Below are 19176 nucleotides of genomic sequence, written 5' to 3' on the forward strand. Positions count from 1 at the left end.
ACTGCACAGCTTAAACTTACACAATGCAAAATGTCAACTGTATCTCAATGAAGCTGGAAAGTACATAAATAAATAAAAGGATTATGTGAATCCTAGGATATGAATGTTGTAATATGATTGTCCAGACTGAAGAAAGTGCTAGATACTTGGATTTTATTTGTACTCCTAAATATTTTCAGACTGGGGTAATGTTTAGTTGCCCATCCAACTGTTTGTATATCTTAAGGGTACATAAGACAAGCCAGAAGTCAAAGGAAAGTGGTGATGGCAGAGTGATATCTTTGATGAGAGAGGGAAAGAAGTCTGCTTCCTTTGTCCCCAAGTTCATTCCATGAGTAAATAAGACCCATATCTGTGTTAAGGTACTTTGGTCCCACAGTGTACTGAACCTTAAGAGGAAAAAATGCATGTACTTAAGAATAGTTGGTTAGACTACAGCCTCCAATTGACTGACAAAATAACCTTCAAAAAATTCCTTATGAAAGTGGAGAGGTGGGGATCCCTGGGTGGCGCAGCGGTTTGGCGCCTGCCTTTGGCCCAGGGTGCGATCCTGGAGGCCCGGGATCGAGTCCCACGTCGGGCTCCCGGTGCATGGAGCCTGCTTCTCCCTCTGCCTGTGTCTCTGCTTCTCTCTCTCTCTCTCTCTCTCTCTCTCTCTCTGTGACTATCATCAATAAATTAAAAAAAAAAAAGAAAAAAAAAAAAGAAAGTGGAGAGGTGAAAAGCTTCTACTTCCCTTGATCAAAAAGAGAGAGTTTCATAAAGGTGTTAAGATTTTTCTGAGTGATGTCTAAATGTAGCTAAATTGTACATATATTTAGATACAACTTTGCCAGTTTTCTAAAGTGTATTTTGCTAAGTAAAATCTCAGGAGGAAAGAAATGAGATTGAAAAAACTTTCTCTTCTGCAAGACCCATAAATGTCATATGGACAGGTATCTGTTTCTGTTTTTGATCCAGTTTTGTAGCGTTCCAGATAAGCTTAGTGACAAAGGGCTGTAATTTGTGAATTATGCTGCACAACGAGTGGCTCATATGGCACACTTCATCACTTCTGCTCTGCACTTACATAGTCTCACTTTTATGCTGAGAGTCTACAAGTTTAATACTCAGGGTATACACTTTGCTACCTTTTCTGCATATTTTATTAACAAAAAGTTATCCCATGCTGATCCAATTTCATATTTCAGAGATCCAGCTGCAGAAGTTGATGATGAAGCTACATAACTTAGCTTAGCTGAATGCATAAACAAGCATTTAATCAATAATCAGGTTGCATATTTTAATGGAAACAATGCAATGACTGTGATAATAAAAAAATACACATCAAACAAATTTATATTCTTAATTATTCTTAAAGAGCAACTTAGAAGAGGTCTTTAGGCTGGCACTTTCAAAGGAATAAATATTTGTGAACTTAAATAAAGATAGATCCAGAATTTTTCTTTTGTAATTTTTATTATTTGCTCCCCCAAAATATCCAGGAATTAGAATTTGTCTTTTTTAAAAAAAGGTTTTATTTGTTTGAGAGAGAGTGAAAGAGCGAGCAGGCAAGCACAAACACAGAGGGAGAGGAAGAAGCACACTCCCTGCTGAGCAGAGAGCCCAATGAGGGGCTTGATCCCAGGACCCCCACGATCATGACCAGAGCTGAAGACAGATGCTTAACCTACTAAGCCACTCAGGCACCCCAGTTTGTCTTCTTTTGACAAAGAAGTTCTGTTTACCAGATGGGTGGCATAACAGTCCCCAAACCAATCCAACCATGAATTTGTCAAACATAGCAGCTTCTAGAAGAACACGACTGACAAAGACTCAGGGACGTAGACCCCTTGATTTCTACTGTGGCATACTTGGATCATGGCTAATTGGTTTCCAACTAAGAGGGTCAATTGAATAGTTCAGTAATAGTCTCTTCACTGCACATATTGATGCAACCTGTTTTCCAAGTATTACCTCAAAATTCTCAGAATGATTGGCTTAAGGAAGATTTTTAAGTCCTGGAATCTAATTCAAAAAGCCCTTATTAAATGATACTATGTGCCAAAAACTATTTTAGATATTGGAGGTGGAGTTGGGATCAGGGCACCTGTCTTCTAGTACCTTATAACTTAGCAAATTATTTAGGAAGAGAGATGGATCCTTGCATAGCTAAAAGAATGCAACATTACAATTACAAGCATGTAACTGAGGATTATAGAAAGCAAGGGAAGGGGAAATTCACTATGACAAAGGTTGAAAGTAGAATTTCAATGGGCCCTGAAGGACAGAAAGGATACCCACGTGGAGAGTTGGCAATGACAAGCATTCCAGGCAGAGTGGTATTCTTCCCATTTCTTGGACAGTAGAGTCCTTTTCCACTGAAACTGGCAGAAAAAATTTTGTCAAGGTTAAATGTTGTACATTTCAAAATACTTTCATCACTTTTTCACTTTTAAGAAAAGTAAGCTGACTGCTGCTAGAAATCAGTCTTCACATATCTGCTGTTTTCAGGATGGTGATTGGAGGGCATTGCTGTCCGTATCGTGTGCTTGGCTAACTCCAGCTCAAACTGGGAACTGGGCCTCAGTCATGCAGGCAAGAACAGAATAAATGAGGCAGATGTTTTTACTGACTTCTGCTCTTTTGAATCTGTTCTGTGCAGAAGGGAGATGTTGTTTGCCTGAAATTATTTAAGTATAGCATTTGTCACTTCTATAATTCACTTACCACCACCAGATATGCAATTACTTTAACTGCGAGCCACTTACATCTTAGTCAGTTCTTCTGTCTAAAAATATGTTGGCTTTTATTTGAAGAGCTAAGATTGAAGCTGTCACTTGGGGCCATTCCAAAACTTTGCTAATTGTGCACTTCAAGTAGAGCAATATTTGAATTAATTTTCCTCTTGAATTTTAAGAAAAATGATTACTCATGTCATGTTTTTTTTCATTTATAATGATCATTTTACACTACTTTTCAAGAATAAAAATTGGAAATTGGTTGGCCTGAAAGGCTACACGGTTTGTTCTGCTGTTGGGCCTTGACTTACAACTTTAACTTATCGAAATGTATTCTTTCTAGATGACTTCCCTGAGAATTTGATCAACTTCAGCTTATACTCTAATCCTCATAAACCAGCACTTTATTGATTTCCTTATTGTTCAGAGCACTGAGACTCAGAAAACAATAAAATTCTTCAGCGAATTGTGTCTTTTTTACACTAAATGTGGCCCTGAGAGATTGCATCTACCATTCCTGGCTAGAATATAGAAATAGAGTTAGGAATAGAAAACTTCTGGAGAACAGTTTACTTAGCTCAAAGCTAGGAGGTAACCCTTCTAGGTTTAGTTCACGTGATAGATACTCTGAGTAGGTTAAAAAATAGGCATGATAAGAAGGAAGTTGGGCAGCTCTCATCTCAAATACAAGAGCAGAGCCTCGAAGTTCCCTGGGAACACAGGATGGTGTTGATGACTCAGAAGTGAAGGGCCTGGAATTCTTTGCCATGTTGGGTTGTTTTCCAGAGTAAACGAACTGTGGCATGTACCCACTTTGTTGCTCATCTCACCAGCTGTCCCTGTTTTCCTTGCAACTGAGTATGGACATATTCTTCACTAACTGGCTGGACCCAGTTCTGACTTGAAGAAGCTTAGCACTGCAGAGGCTAAGGATGTCTACCTCTGTCTGTCTTTTTATCTTCTTTCAGTTCTCCTAAAACTCGGTGTTCTTTCCTGACTCAAAGGATCTTCACACGCTGTCCCCACTGTCTGTAACTCTCTCTCCATCCTTTGCCTAGTCAACTCTTTGCCACCTCCAAATCTTATTTCTAAAAGATACATCCTCAGAGAAGCCTTCTCTGACATCTAGAGGAGGTCAGGCCCATGTCTATGATCCACAACACCCTGTTCTTCTCCTTTGTAGCATTTACTGAAAATAGTAATGAGTGATTTGCTTTGTAATTATTGTTTAAAATCTCCCTCTCAAATGTATACTCCTTGAATGCAGAGACTGTGCTAGTCTCTCAACTTGCTGTACCCCCACCTCCCCAGCACAGTGGCATACACATGGAGAATCCCTCAATACCTATTTGTTGAATGGATAGCTCAGACTGAAAGTTGAAAACATAAACAGAAGATCAGGTATTTATCTCTCTGTGGCAAAGGTTTTACTTAACAGTTTATTTTCATTGTTTATCTTGCTATTGGGAAAGGCTTAATAGCTCTAAGGCAGATGATGCAGTTAGTTTACTGGAAAGTGTACAGTCTTAGTGGCTGCCAGACTTAAATTTGAATCCTTCCTCTTCTAGTTGAGTTGAGTGATAGAAATATACTTCATATTCCTTAACTTGCTTTCTTTGCATTTCCAAAATGGGAATTAATATAATAGCTGCACTGTCTTTAACGTTCAAGGGGACAGTAATACCCATATTGTTGTGTTACAATGAGAACATAACAGGATCTCAGGGAATGCTAATTATCTTCCTTCCCACCCTCTTCCTTTCATCCCAAAGCACTTTTTGGTGTGAGACAAGTTAAATGAAGTTTAATATTTTATCTCAATCTTTTAAAGAGCACAAGATAACATCTAAAGGCATCACTTTTCAAATCAGAATTATTTGCGCTTCCTGAATAGTAACCTGTTTACCATGTAGACTTGGAACTAATTCATTTTGAAAATGATCAAATACTAAAATGATGGATTACATTGAACCATCTAATCAAGAACTGACAAGGGGAAGCAAAATACTTGAAAATCAATGTCACAGTTTAATCTAAAAAAAATAAAATCAATGTTACATACTATTTACAGTCTTTGCTGAATAAAGGAAACCATTTCTAGGTTTCTGATCAAATAAGATTTCATGACTTTTGCAAAAGAACACCATGTCTATGGTCAGTAATTAATCTGATAGTTACCCAGTGAGCACCTACTATGTGGCAATCCTTGAACACATGTTGAATAAAACTATAGGTCCTCAATCAACTGTGATGTTAAACCGAGCATGATAATAGCAACAATAGAGGTGCAAAGAGATGTGCTGTGTGCCAGAAGTCGCACTTGAAAAATAAATCTAATTTTGTCATGTAGAGCTAGTAAACTTTATGGAGAGGAAGTAGCATGCATGAAGTAGCAATCCAAAAGGCAAGATAGTTGGAAAATTGTTCCCGGATTAGTGTATCATGGATGTATTAGGGTTCAGTGGTTCCCCCAGAGAAATGGAAACAATGGGAAGATATATATAAATTCAGGATATATACATATCCTGAAAGATAATGTTGCAGACTCTAGTCTGAGCCTAAAGGCCTAAGAACTGGGAGCACTAAAGGCAGAAGAAAATCCATGTCCCAGCTCAAGTAACCAGGCAGAAAGAAAAAGGGTTGAATTTCTCCTTCCTCCACCATTTGTTCTATTCAGGTCCTAAATGTTTAATCTGGCAACCTGTGGCTAATCAACACATGAAATTAACTATCATAACAGAAAGAGTTTTACTGGAATCTGCATGCTTTAAAGAGTGCAAATGTGTTCTAGTTAACATTTATAAGGCACCTATTATGTGTAAGTTGCTCTGAGTATGGAGATTAAGACAGTGTCCTTGCCTTCTATGAACTCACAGCCTAGTGGAGAGAGGAGTAGTGACAGGAGATGGGTAGAAGAGTTGTAAAAATAAATAAAAGAAATGGAGTTTCTCTGAGTTAAATGCAACAGCAGAATGACATACATAGCAAGGATATAGAAAGAGCATTAACTGTCTGGAGACTCTGTGTGTGTTGTGTAAAGGCTTTATAGTGTTGGTACAGGGCACTTGAGTAGGGTTTTGAAGAATGGATATTCACCAAGCAGACAAGGCCTAAGAAGAGACATGGAGGCATACAGCAGCATGGTAGGTACAGAAAACTTGCAGCATTTGAGTTTCACTGGGCCAACAGGGAGCAGAAAGACATGAGGGTGGACAAGCAGACAGGAGTCAGATCCTGGAAGATCTTGCCAACTGTCTTAAGCGTTTTGGACTTACACTTGGATGTTATGAGAAATTGAAGGTTTTAAAGCAGAGAAGTGAGGTGTCTGTCAGATTTGAAGTTTAGGAAGATCTTTCCAGCTGCTGTGAACAATTGTTCTTGAACTCAAGTGTTTTTCAGAATAACCTGGGAAGCTTATAAAATGCATATTTATGGATTCCACTCCCAGAGAAGAGAGCATGGAATTCATGCATGTGCATTTTAAGGATTCAGAGTTGTTGTTTTTTTTTTCAGGTTGCAGGTGGTCTTCAAATGGATTTGGTGGTAGCTATTGGAGTTAGGGGCAATTCCAGGATGAGGGAGACCAGATAGGATAGCATTACTGAAGGTAGTAGGATCACAAACTCTAGATTACGGTTTAGAGAATAAGACAGGGGCTTCTGAGGGGGCTGAAGTACTTGATACATCATTAATATATAGCTTCAAGCACAAAAAAGACAAGATCCAATTATGAGAGACGGCTGTAACACAAGGTTACGGGTGCACTCACAATAAGGTACCTTGCTAAAATGTCTGTCTTGTTTACAATTCTCTGCCTGAGGTCAGATTTGGTTTGCAACGACTGACTCTATAGGTACACAAGCTGATGACCCCAGGTGTTCAAAGGAGAGGTCTGAAGAAGCTGAGAACCAGTCAAAATTCTCTAGGGATGCCTAAGAGTGTTGCTAAGCAGGGACAAGGTCCAGCTGTAGAGCTGCGGTTCAGCAGCATGAAGTGTTCAACTGTTTCCAGCCTATTCCTCAGGAGAAAGGAATAAAGCTTTATTCCTCAGAAGAAAAAAAAATATGAAGTACAACATACATGTTAATTAAATGTTTTTGCCATTCAACAGATCATCATCATTTACAAATGACTACACAAAAAACAAAACAAAACAAAACAAAAACCAAATGACTACACAAGTACAGCATGCAAAACTATTGGAATTGTGTGAAAGAGAGGGAGAGAGAGAAAATTAGGATACATTTCATCATAAGTACATAGTCTACTGCCACCAAATCTGTTTTTCATAGATGCTGCTGCAATAAATCTTTGATACACATTTATTTTCCCTCCCTGTGGCAAATTTTTTATTTTTATTTTTTTATTTTTTATTTTTTTTTCTAGTTTCATCTGCCAGAGATGATGGGAAATTTTTATTTTTTATTTTTATTTTTTTAAGTAAATTAATTTTTTATTGGTGTTCAATTTACCAACATACAGAATAACACCCAGTGCTCATCCCGTCAAGTGCCCCCTTCAGTGCCCATCACCCATTCACCCCCACCCCCCGCCCTCCTCCCCTTCCACCACCCCTAGTTCGTTTTTTTAAATGGATAAATGCAGCTATTGTAGCATTTGACAAGATAAAGGAATCACACATTTCCCATGACCATAACTAATTTAGGGCATTTTTGTTTTTGCATATTCACTTTTTGTCTTTGTTTCTTGACACATAGCTATATTTTGCTAGTTACAGCACACTCACAATTTTAAATTTTGCTTCAGTATTAGTTTGTTAGGGTTACCATAACAAAATACCATAGAATGGGTGACTTAAGCGACAGGTTTATTTTCTTATAGTTCTCTGAGATCATAGTATTGGCAGGGTTGGTTCCTTCTGAAAGCCATGAGGCAAGGGTCTATTCCAGGCCTCTCTCCATGGCTTGTAGACGGCCACCTTCTCCCTGTGTCTTCACATTGTCTTCTCTTTGTTTGTACCTATGTCCCCAGATTTGCTCTTTCTTTTTATATGTGGAGCTCTCTTCTCTTTTGCTGTCACCTCTATAGGAAACATTTTTTCTTGGGAGGGAGCAGAGGGTTCCGTTGGGTGGATGCACTGGAATGCACATTGTGCCTTTTATGTTGTTTCCCATTTTCCTGATGTTATAGGTATTGTTTCATTAAACATCTTCGTGCATATGGCCTTTTTGCTTCTCTTCAAATATATCCTTAGGGTGAATCCCAAAGAGTGAGATTACTAGGTCATTTTTATGGTTTTTGATTAATATTGCCATATTGCTTTTTAAATGGGCTATGCGAATTTATATGGCTACCAGCAGCAGTATTTGAATATACAGTTTTGCTACAATACCAGCATTTGGTGTGATAGTTTAAATTAGTTTATTTAATAGGTGCAGAATATTACAGCATTGCTATTTTAATTTGCATTCCTCAGATTACTACTGAGGTTGCTCACTGCTGGTTTTCTGTCACAGATTAGAATAGTTCATGTAAAATATCAGAAAACCTTTATTCAAGCATTAATTGCAGAATTCACATGAATTTAAATTCATTTATTCATTAAAATATATCTTTTGGTACACTTTTGATGAGCATCTGCTCTATGCCAGATATCGTGTTAGAGATAAAAGATACAAAGGCAAACAGATTCCTTGTGTCTATAATAGGAGGTATATGTTGGCCTTTACTGTCACTTAGAAGGTTTGTAGAAAAGTTCCAAACTTACACAGTTAAATTTGAACAGCCCCCTGTGTCAGGATCCCACTAGAAAGAGATGACATATTCAAAGGAGTATTTGAAAAGAGTTTAATAAAAGAACTACTTAAAAGTAAGGTAACCAATATGGAATAGTGAAGTATCATAGATTTTAGCAATGGTGGAAGCCATTATCATCCCTAAACCTAAAGGGACAAGGAAGGCAACCATTAATGGAATACAGAGAGAGCTATCGAAGAGGGGCCCTATAGGAACTATAGTCTTAGGTAGAGGAGACAGGCCCTGACCAACAGCACCCCCTTTCAACTCTTCCTCCTCCCTCTGACCAGTGTTCTGCAAGAGCTTCCCAGAGGCTCTCCCAAATGGAGCCTGGATGAGCCAGTCAATCATGTCAGTCTACCAGGACTTAAAGAAGGGCAGAGAAGGTCAGAAAATGGGCAAATAGAATATCCAGTATTGGTCCACCACTATCCCCCTGCCAAAAAAGGAATAAAACTGTTTCATAGCCAAACAGGTGAATTTGGAATATCTACTCTGAAAGTGACCTAAAACAACTTGCTTGAAAATAATCCTGTACAGCGTCACTTGGGGCACATTTCTTTAAAGCTGCAAGACACCAGTATGTTTGCCACTGCTAAAGAACTGTCCTTATTTGGCAAGAAGTGGGAATGACAAGAGAGAAACATTTCATCAGATCCGGTGCTGCTCCTGACCCAAGTGGGCATTTTAACAATGCAGTGCTAAGTTAGGATGATTCAAGTGTTTTAATTAGAAAGTTACAGTCTCACTCAGGTTACCCTAAATCATGGAGTCATTGTAAGTTGCCATAGTAACTGATCCGATGCTCTGTTTGTCTGGGTGTCATTGTAGATGCAGGGCTCTCTTTCTCTCATGGCATCTTGATTTTTCTTTCTTCATTCCAAACATTTTCTCCTGCTACCAACAAGAAGATCACCTTATTATCCAATCAATTTCTGGCTGGAAATAATTTGACTGGTCTAGCTAATCACCTAATAGGATTAGCCATTCTTAGGTCAGGTGGTCCAGTGATGATACAGTAAGTACTATCCCTTGCTCAAGAAGCAGCCTGCTGACGTTTTTATTAGCAGAGACTACAGAAAGAGCAGTTTCCCTTGGAGGAAGACAGTGAGAGTGGCACAAAGTCCTTGGAGCTAATTGGAAAACCATAAAACTTTCTTATCTGAAACAAATCTCTCCCATATTCACCCCAGTCAAGATTAATTACTCTTTCCAACAGGCTTCCATAACTATTTTTTACAGGTTTATTGAGGTTTAATTGACATATAATATTCTGTACATGTTTAAAGTGCAAAAATTGATGATTTTAGATATAGGGATACATTCCTGACTTCACCATCATAATAAAACTAATGAATATTTACATCAATATAAAAGATTTTTTTTTGTTTGCCTATAGGGGGACATATGACAAAGATCCTGTCCAGAAGGAAATCAATCAATCAATCAATCAATCAATTAATGTCAAGTTAAAGACAGGTAAAGAACTAACTGCAGATGGGCTAGGCATAATGAAATCAAATAAAGACTCGACACCAAACTGCAAACAGTACATTGTGCCTTTCTGTTCAAGATTTACAATCCTGAAAGAATTGTATTTACTTGGTTTGGATCCTGCGCCCGCCCCTGGAGCAAATAACCATGGCAAAGGGATCAGGATCTCAAAGTATTAACATGAACACTAGTGGCCTGTCATCCCTGCATATTGAGGCCATTCCCAGAGGAAGAACTGTCATCTGGAACACCATTCCGAGAGGTATTTACTATGGGATGATCGAGATTAAGAGACGTATCCAACATCACACAAAATATAAACCTTAGCTCCCTCTTTTCTACTCTGCCACATTTGTGTTACACTGTTGAACTTTCTGTCTGGTGGGCATTTCGACTGATAGGGATTTGCCTTCTCTAGGAATCTGAAAAATCCTATTTTTTCTCATCAGATTTATATCTCCAAATTAGCTGCCCTTAAGTTCTTTCATTTTTGAAATTGACCACTTCAGAGTTAATGCTACAAAATTTGCATGTCGACTCAATTCTAACCCTTAATGGAACACACACACACACACATGCACACAGACACACACACACACACACACACACACAAGACAGCCTGCCTCTCTCCAGGACTCTTTGTATATCTGAATTTTTTTTCCAAACCAGGCAATTACTTACATGCAGTTGTGGGCATGATATAGTGACTTTGTGGGTGAAGGATCCAGTCTGTATCAGTCTCCAGTAGTTCTGAGAACCAGGAATAAAGTAGATTCTGGAGCTGTTCTTGTTTTGGTCTTTAAATAGGAATAATGAAGTAAAATTAAAGGGAATAAGAATAAAATGAACTAGATAGATTTTGTCTAATCAAGATTATGAGGATAAGAGTCGTCTTATTTATGTTTTTTAAAAATTTTTGTTTAAGATAGAACGAGTGAGAGAGAGCAAGAGAGCACATGAGCAGAGGGGAGGGGGAGAGGGAGAAGCCAGCTCTCCAATGTGGGGCTAGATTCCAGGCAAACACTTAGCCAACTGAGCCATCCAGGCATCTCTTATTTATGGTTTTAAAGGGCATGGAAATTTTCCATAAAAAGAATAGGGATTTGTTGAATTCTTTGCAGCAAAACATCACAATAAAAGGAACTGAAATCACATTAAAGCAAAACAGAAAGTGTTCTTTAGTCATAGTAAGGAACTTTCCTTGTTGATGTGTTAAATTGCAAGAATGGGGACCGAGGGCTATGTGGCATTTCTGTTTCCTGGAGAGTTCTAGGGAAGGGCAAATAATCCTGCATTGTACCAAACTGCACTGATCCTACATTGTACTGAAGCCGAGGAAAACAGACATTCTTTCAAGCTTTTTTTTTTTTCCAGCTCTTCAATCCTACTATCCTCTGATGGTTTTCACACGCTATTCCACCAGCAACGAGTGTCATTTAAAGACTTCTCTGGAAAGAGAGACCTCATAGGCTCTTTTTCAGGCCTTTTGCAGTTTAGTTGTATCTCAAGTCAAGTGAGCACTCACTCTGGATATTATTTGTATTCATTTGTTTGCATAATGCGTAAAAATTAGAGATATTTTCAGATCTACTTTTTTTTTATCATTTGTTTGGCTTAATTAACCTAAAGCTTGAACATATAATAGCATTTTCTTTTAGAACTCTCCACCCTGGTTTACTGCCAGAATTATTAATAGCAATGAAGAATTTCAGTGGTAAAGATACTGGTTTAAGAATGACTCAGAGATCTTTAGGGAGACTCAGAGTCCACAGAGGCTCTCTCTCCCCTCCCCAAAGTCATAAAATGACACTAGGAAAGGAAGGGAGTGTAAAGACATTAAAATTATTCTCTAGGGGCATCCCCAGTGGCCCTTCGGCCCGGGGCGTGATCCTGCAGTCTTGGGATCCAGTCCCAAGTCAGGTTCCCTACATGGAGCCTGCCTCTCCCTCTGCCTGTGTCTCTGCCTCTCTCTCTCTCTCTCTCTCTCTCTGTGTGTGTGTGTCTGTCATGAATATATAAATAAAATCTTTAAAAAAAAAGAACTCAGTTAAAATTATTCTCTGGTGAAGACCAAAGATATAATTGTGGGTAGGCCTTGAGTTGTAGTTTCTACAGTGCACCCTCCAGCCAAAAATACTACAAAATATAATGAAACTAGTCTGAGGAAGAGGCATCCCCCCTGCTCCCACCATATTCTGTCTTTCTGAAGAACTTATCAGCCTGTGAGAACAAAGTATTTGATTTCTAAGGCACCTTCCTAGAGGTATTTGAAGGAGTTTGCGGATTTTAAAGATGATTTCACACATCAAGGGAAAAGGAAAATGGTAGCTCCGACAGTGTTTTGAAGGGAGGCTACCATATGGCCTTTAGAAAGGTAACATTCGCCAGAGTTTTGTTAGACTATGAGATCCTCAAGGTCAGAGAAGCTATTTGGTTTTCCCACTCAGAGAGGATTGTGGAAATACAACATAATGGTTAAATTACAGACTGAGGAAAGCCTACTTCGTGAGATAAGGCTGTAGCTAACAACCATGTACTTGTGTTTTCCAAAGGCAAATGGCTTCGTTCACTCAGCTGTAGTAAGAAACTACAACTTACTAAGCACTTAATTCTGTGCTGTGCAGTGTGTGAAGAGGTAGAGATTCAGTCCTGATTAAGACATCATTCCTGTCCCAGAACATCTCACACACTCAGGGGAAGGGGGCAGGAACTGACTATTAAACAGGCTATTAAAATGCAGATAGTTAGGTATTGTGGTATGGGAAATATGAGAGGCAGTGGGATGGAGTGCAGAGGAGGGGCAGGCACTTTGCCAGGACCCAGCAGGGAGAAACGGAGGTAGACACGGATTTTGGAGTATCTGCTGTTTTGTATGCTCCACGCCACAAGCCTTCTCTGTTAGAAGGACTAAGAAATATTAGACGAATTTTAATTTTCTTTAATGTTCTAATTCTTTTTTTTTATATTAAAGCTAAAATAATTTTTTTTTACAATGCACCATTGCAAAAAAAGAAAGGCAGATTTCTCCGATTCCTTATTCAATAGGCAATTTCCTACATGAATGAGATGGTGTCAAATGGAATACATTCATTCATTCAAAAAATTACACATTAACACCGCAAGAAGAATTTGATCAAGAATTCACCAGACAGAACTTGGAAAATACTCCACTGAGGACCACTGAGCTGCCCTTGCCAAGGCGAAGGACAGGTAATTTGCCGTGACTAATTGAAAAACATAAAGAACATTAATATGAAAAATGAAAGCATAATCCATGGTATAACAGGCAGGGAAACCATTCACGTAATTGATTACTCTTCAAGGTAACATGTTCTTCCTCTCAGGAATTTTTCTTTGGCCCATTCTGTTTTAAAAGCCTGCTAAAGTGACATCATTTGAAAGGTCATGGGAGCAGCTGTCTCTATACCAGTGGTCCAGAGAGTGAGACTAGGATGCTCACAATTTGGGGAAAGAATTATTAAAGAAAATATTTAGAGACCTTAGTGAAGCTATATGCTCCATCTGAACATGGTGAGACATAATATTAAGACACGATGATTATTATATCAATGGCTTTTAATTTGAAAACAAGTAGCAGGTTATCAGAGGACCTAGGTTTTAGTCTTCGCTCCACTGCATACTAGGTGTGTGAACTTAGACAAGTCGCTTATCTCCACGGGATTCTCAGTTTCTTTATCAGTAAAATGAGGATAGTAGGAACTCTTCTGCTTGTCTTGCTAGGTTGTGAAACACCAAATAAGAGCACTGGTGCAAAAGCTGTTAAAGACCATAAAGATTAAACATAAAAATAAAAGTAATCAATGTAGAAAGACTGAACCTTTTGGTATTCATCAAGCATTATGGAGGTAAAAGTAATGGGGCAACAGAAAACAGTAACTGAAGGCACAGCTCTGGCATCAGAGTCCAGGTTCAGATTCCAACTCCTCCAGCTCTGTGTGACCTTAGATAAGATAACCTCTCAGAGCTTCACTTTAAATCGTGGGGATCATATTGATCGCTTTTTCACAGGGTTGTTCTGAAAGATCAATGATGTGATGCACGTGAAATGCAGAAAAGGACTGTCCCAATTGTATGTGTCTGTTCCAATTACTCTTCTGAGTAGCCTCCTGTCCTATTCTCCTTCACCTGTGGGCAGAGCTGTTAAGTCCTAGACAGTCAGACCTCATGAGTTGAGCCCCACCAAGACATAATTAGGGCAAATGTACACATAGATTAAATCCTTCTTGATTATGTCCTTGAAGGATAAATTTGCTAAAAAATGAAAGATGTCACACATATGTGGTCAATTGATCAAAGGTGCCAAAGCAATTTAGTGGAGGGGAAAATAGTCTTTCACAAAATAGTGCCCGATTAACTGGATATCAATATAGGAAAAAAAAAAAAGTGAACACCAACTTCTACCTTATGTCACACGTAAAAATCAACTCAAGATAGATAATCAATGTAAATGGATTCTAGATGGACCTAAATGTAAAACTCCAAACTCTAAAACATCTAGAAAAAGACAGGAGAAAATCTTTGTGACTTTGGGGTAGGCAAAAGTTCATAAATAGAACACAAGAAGCACAAAAATATTTAAAAAGTTATAAATTTGATGTCATTAAAACTTAAAACTTTTATTTTTTATTTTTTAAACTTTTATTGTTTAAAAGGTATTGTTGATAAAAAGAAAAGACAAAACTTGGAGAAAATATTCATAGCACTTACATCAGACAAAAGTACTTATATCTAGGATGTATAAATACCTCTTATAATTCATTAATAAGAAAACAACCAACCAATAAAAATGGGCAAAAGATTTGAAGAGATATTCCCCCCCCAAAAAAAAAATAGTCACAAATGGCCATCAAATGAATGATGCAGCCAAGACCAGATTTAAGAGGGGCATTGTCTGGGCTCCATAAAATATTGCTAGTTATGCTGCTAATTGAGGCCAAGGGGCAGGGAGAGAGGACTACCCTGCTGTGTCCCACCACCTCTTCCCATACATTTCTCTATTTTCTCCATTCCTCTTGCTTCTTCTTATCCTTTTTACCCTGAAGAGAGAAGGTTTTAAAGGGCTCAAGTCCAGTGGTCTTTATTTGCTTCTCGATCATATAGCTAGTTCTAGGCAGAACCAGAAGCTAAAGCCATCCTGACTCCCTGGATGTAGGTTCTTCATGGGGTGCCATGGGCCTGGTTGGTTGCTCTTTCTTCCCATCTTTAGATTAACACTGTGTGCTACTTTAAGACGGGCAGCCCAGCAGACCTAGGGCCACATTTACATTTGGGATGTTTTCAAAGCAGATGTGCAGTGTCACTTGCTGAGATCTAGTATGTGTTTCTCTTGCACTTCGAGTGGCAGACTTACACCTCAGCACTTTGGACAAAGATGGGTAATCAGCATTGGCTTTGGCTCCCAGAATCAAAGTGTACATTTATATTGCTGCAATGCAGCTATGCTTTCAAGCTGATGTTCTCAGCTATTTGTAAGGTTCTGCGAAGTGCCCCTTCTCTTGCCAGTATGGGAAAAAAATGTTTCCCCAGAACTGCCCAGAATCATCTGCCACTAACTAGCTGTGTGACCCTGGGCAGTCACATCCCTCTGTGGGCCACAGTGGCCTCATGGGTAAGACTGGGGCTTGAACTAGTTGATCTCTGAAGGCCCTTTGGCTTTGCCATTTTTTACATTCTCCAGCTCCATGATTCCAAGTCATCAGCCTTAACACTGAAATGCCACCAACACAGAGTTAGGTATATTTTTTGCTGTTGATTTGCAGTCTCTGGGATTCCTCTGCCTTGTTTATTGCTTCCTTGGAGCTGTCTTGCATAATCTGCCTGCTTACGATCTTGCTGTTTCTTACAGATGGTGTAGTGTTTGAAAGATGAAGGCAAGAGTATTCAATGCAGAAGTGTAGACACAGACCTATCCCTTTCTGACACTAAAGCTACGTGTTTCTCCTGTTTCTTGTCCTCTGCCCCCTTCCAGTTTGTTCCATCGCTGCATTTGGGTTTTATGATTACATCTGCAATAGCAGGCACAGATGTTTTTCTCACTCAATTGTATGGTTAATGGTGAGATGGATTTTTCAAGCAGATGCTCGCATGTGGGTGCTATTCTTTTCTCTCCTGACACATTCTCTACACAAACAGCAGATTGTGTGTCTGGTGTGCTTTGAGCCTCACAAGAGAATTCAAGCTGAAAAATGCGGGGCTGATTTTTAAACTCTTAAAAAAATAATGCAGGCACTCAACTTGATAAACACTTGATAGCACTCCAGCAGTCCAGATCCAGACCTACATCTCCAGCCTTCGCCAGTTTTAGCTGAAGAAGCTGAGATTAAGAATTTGTCCTTTGAAGGGTTGCCCTTATGAAGGGCAAATGGCATCAGATCCAATTTGAAAAGAGCTGGACTCGTGTGCTCTGTCACTGCGGTTTCTGTGACTTGAGGCATGTTATTTAAGCTCTGTTTCTTCATCTGGGAGATGGGATTGATAATACAAAGCTGGTGAGCATCACCAGCTGGTGTGCTGAGTTGCAGAGGTCCCTGCTCAAGTCCAGTCCATGCTCACTATGGCATGTACAGCTAACTGGAGCTGACTGACCAGAAGTCTATTTGCACAAAGGACTGAGAAACCTCTTGGGGGAAAGACAAATGTGTGCAAAGCTTGAGTTTGAGCTTAACTGAAATTTCAATAGTGCCAGAGCTTCTCAATGTTGGCACTACTGAAATTTGGGGCTAGACTGTTTATTGTGATGCCTGTCCTGTGCATTGTAAGATTTTAGCAGCATCCCTGGCCTCAACCCAGTAGCACACCACCCCTCAAGTTGTGACAATTAAAATTGTTTCCAGATATTGCCAAATGTGCCTGAGGGGAAGGGGTCCAACTGAGAACCACTGCCTTAGAGGCGTTCAATTCTGGCTTTAAATGCCAGCTCTTATGCTTACCCGGGGTCATGCTGCTAGTAACTCTCTGTGCTTCAATGTCCTCATCTGTAAAATGGGGTTCTTAGCTACTTGGTAGGGAGGACTGTTGAGAGAATTCAAATGACAGATGTGTGCAAATTCTGGCACCTAGTAAGACACTACCTCTCTGCAAAAAAGGGCCTTTGCTTGTTTCTTTACTCTTCCTAAGATACTCTCTGGCTCTTGCCCCACCTCTCTGTGTCTTGTGAACTCCAGCTCATCTTTCAAACCTCAGCTAAAGCATAATTTGTGGGGGAAGCCTTCCTTGGTCCCTCAGACTATATCAGAGCTCAGGGCACTTTCAGCACTTATTTTGTTGATATTATACATTCTAAGACTTGGGTGATCATTTCATTAATGTCTTTTGGATTACTAGACTGTAAGCGTCATGATAGCAGGTGCTATGTCTCTCTGGTTCACCGTTGCATTGCCAGAGCTCAGGGTGGTGCCTGGGACAGAACATGCATTTAATAAAATATTACTGAAGGCAAGGAGGAAGCAAGAAATGAGGAGCTCAACACAGCAATTCAAATGTCATTGTCACCAATTCAAATGTCATTGTACCTTAATTCCCCTAAGAAATTATAGGCAGCTAATTAGCCCAGTGAAAAGAATACAGTGACAGGAGAAGAACAGTAGTTTTAAGGAAAGTCTGTCACTGGAAACTCTCTCCAACTTAGTTCTCATAGACTGTGGAATTTGGTGGGCCCAAGAAATGGAATACCTCCTTTCCAGCTGAATTTGAAACTAAAAGAGTAGAGAGATGAAGATCAACAATATTATCTTTATTCCTAAAAACTGTTGGGTCTGGAGAACATAGTTTATGTGTACAGCAACATACTCTTAGTACTGTACCCCTGAATTAGCTAGATTTACCTAGTCATAGGCAGCACTAAACAAATCCAGCACACCACCTCCGATGGGGACTTGCATTTACAAAATTCATAGTATATAGAACTAAGACTATTTGTTTTCTTACAGAAGACCTGTCCCAAAGGGAGAAGCAAGAAGTGTTGAGCTGAGTGAAGATTTTCTTCCTCCTGTGGAGAAAGGCCAGGAGCACTACTCTAGTGCAGGTCCTCCATTTAGGAACATGATGCAGTGGGAAAGGACATCACTCCACATCCACTCCTGCCAACAGACTTATGCCTGTCTTCAAACAAAATAGAAAACTGGGAGCAAAAATTGACATAGGCATTTCATTAAAGAGCCTGTAATATATTAGGACTCATGCAGTATTGCTCTGGGACTTCTCTACCTGATTATGATAAAAAAAAGGAAAAAGAAGTGATCTTCCCCATTTTCCCACAAAACTCTGAAGCTTTGTCATCTTGAGGGCCCTAGTGAATTGATCTCACCAGTTGTTTCTGGAGAAGATGGTAGCCCCATGGAAATAGAAGTGAGTCCCACCCAAAGTGGGCATGCTCAGTGGATGAAGCAGTGCTCAGTGCAGGGCTTCTAGATCAGGATAAGAAGCTGTGTTTAGTTAGCAATTTTCAGAGGCTAGTAGTACAAGAAGCATGGAAATGATAAATGCACCCTTGTTTTATTTTTATTTTATTTTTTCAAAGATTTCATTTATTTATTCATGAGAGACACACAGAGAGAAAGAGGCAGAGACACAGGCAGAGGGAGAAGCAGGCTCCATGCAGGGAGCACCGGGGCTGCCCCCACCCTTGTTTTAAACTCTGGCCTACATAAATCAGGAAACTTTGTATGTGAAAACAAAAGCTTTGTAAACTGTAAATCTATTCAAATGTGAAGGGCTATTAAATTTTCCCTTTTCACAGTTTCATTTGTTTCAGTTCTATCCCAATATGCTTTTAGGACCTTAGGTCTTCATGATATTCTGTTGCCCAGTTGCTGCGGTGTGGCTACTTTTCAGGATTGAGACAGATGTGTAGGTAGGTATGGTGGCTTGAGAACCATCATATATCGTGATGTGCTTGTGTTACCCGATCTTAATAAAAGCCTCAGACCAAAAGACTAAAATGGGCTTCCCTAGACTGATACATTGCCCATCTGTCTCCGACATTTACTGCTATATAGAAAGCATGTCCTGTGTGGCCCCAGATGGGAAGAGACTTCGAAGCCTGTGTTTAGCCTCTCTGGATTTTGCCCAATTCATATTTTTTCCTGTTGCTTTTGCTCTATAGCCTTCGCTGTAATGAACCTTACAGCTATTGAATCTTGTCTTTGTGGTGAATCAACAGTTGAAGGTGGTCTTGGGGCCCATG

At 39.4% G+C, this 19176-nt stretch overlaps 1 long non-coding RNA gene across 13 annotated transcripts in view; it reads right to left on the reverse strand.

Moving 5' to 3' along the window:
- Positions 1-19176, reverse strand: part of LOC102156830 — a 136387-nt gene that overhangs the window by 63355 nt on the left and 53856 nt on the right. For 4 of the 13 annotated variants that reach the window (XR_005386481.1, XR_005386472.1, XR_005386478.1 and 1 more), the window contains 2 exons: positions 10653-10768; positions 8514-9374 (listed from right to left, as the gene is read on the reverse strand). The exons of 3 other annotated variants lie outside the window; for them this stretch is intronic. This is a non-coding gene — a long non-coding RNA (uncharacterized LOC102156830). Of the gene's footprint in view, positions 1-2283; positions 2367-8513; positions 9375-10652; positions 10769-19176 lie in introns of those variants that run through there. 6 more of the 13 variants (XR_005386482.1, XR_005386476.1, XR_005386475.1 and 3 more) reach the window with 2 other exon arrangements.

This window comes from Canis lupus, chromosome X (assembly GCF_011100685.1).
Source record: "Canis lupus familiaris isolate Mischka breed German Shepherd chromosome X, alternate assembly UU_Cfam_GSD_1.0, whole genome shotgun sequence".
Classification (NCBI taxonomy): domain Eukaryota; kingdom Metazoa; phylum Chordata; class Mammalia; order Carnivora; family Canidae; genus Canis; species Canis lupus.